We start from the raw sequence: 1,158 nt of genomic DNA on the forward strand, positions 1-1,158 counted from the left end.
CCTGGACCCAGCTACAAGGGCCTGGGCATAAGGTCCTGCTCTTCTCTCATGGGATCCTTTAACTTTTGGTGGAGGATCTTGAACCCCTTTCTCAGTCTGATTAAGCCCATACCCTTTCTCCAAGTAGTATCTTTAGCATGGATTACCAAAGAAACCAGCTACATTAAAATATAGGCATCAAAGTATTTTTAAAAACAGCTTCAGAGCATAGCAATACACGTGCTGTTTTATTACATCATTAGATAACGAGCAGTGGGATTAACTACTCTTTCCAAAAGAGTGATGACCAAAAACGGTATTTTGACAAATCAGAAACAGGTCTCAAATGATATGAAATTATCTGGGGTGATGACTCTTGGGGACAAAATCACAGGCATGGTAGGAACCACTCCTGTTGGTTACCTGAGTTTCCAATATTGCAAAATAACTATTAGTTACAGGTTAGTGAAAATATAGATGTACTTTTTGTCCAACCAAGTTCACCCACTCCCTGGAATTCTATCTGTGGAAAAGAAACCTTGCTAACGGCAAGGTGAAGTTCAGGAACTTCAGGGCTGAGCTGAGGGGCCCTGGGCCAGGAATTCATTACACCCTCGCTTGGTCGTGCAATCTCCTTGGGAAAACCACTGCATTCTCTTACTATCCCGATGCTTTGGGAACATTACGTAAATCCAAAGCCATCTCTTTTTTGAGGCTACATCTTGATGACTACAAGTCCAAAGATTACTAAGAATCTTTGATGTGTTTCTTCAACAACTAGAATCATTGTGGTCAAGTAAAAGGTCAGTGACTCCTCCAATTCTGAACTTTAATCAGGATCTTATTCCGGTTGTCCTGCTTTGGTTGAGCGTTGGGGTTAGGATTATTCTTTTCAAAAAGACTGCCCGCCCAGAAAAGGCTGGTGTTCCCCTCCTTCTTGAATTTTGGACACACACTGGCTCCCAGGCAGCACACATCCCCTGTCTGGTCCGACGGGGGGAGCTGTCATCTTGCAACCACGCAGTGGTCGCATGCCTTTGCAGGGGCAACGCGGCAGGCGGGCCCCCCTCTAAAGGCCGCCTAGTCTCCGCGCAGCCTTGGGCAGGCTGTGGCGCCGCCACACAGGAGCCGGCGCGGGCCCTGGGTCTCCGGCTCTCTGCAGGGGAGCGGGGCGCGCGC

The sequence above is a fragment of the Condylura cristata genome, unplaced genomic scaffold, assembly GCF_000260355.1.
Source record: "Condylura cristata isolate star-nosed mole 26May11 unplaced genomic scaffold, ConCri1.0 scaffold00011, whole genome shotgun sequence".
NCBI classification, from domain to species: Eukaryota; Metazoa; Chordata; class Mammalia; order Eulipotyphla; family Talpidae; genus Condylura; species Condylura cristata.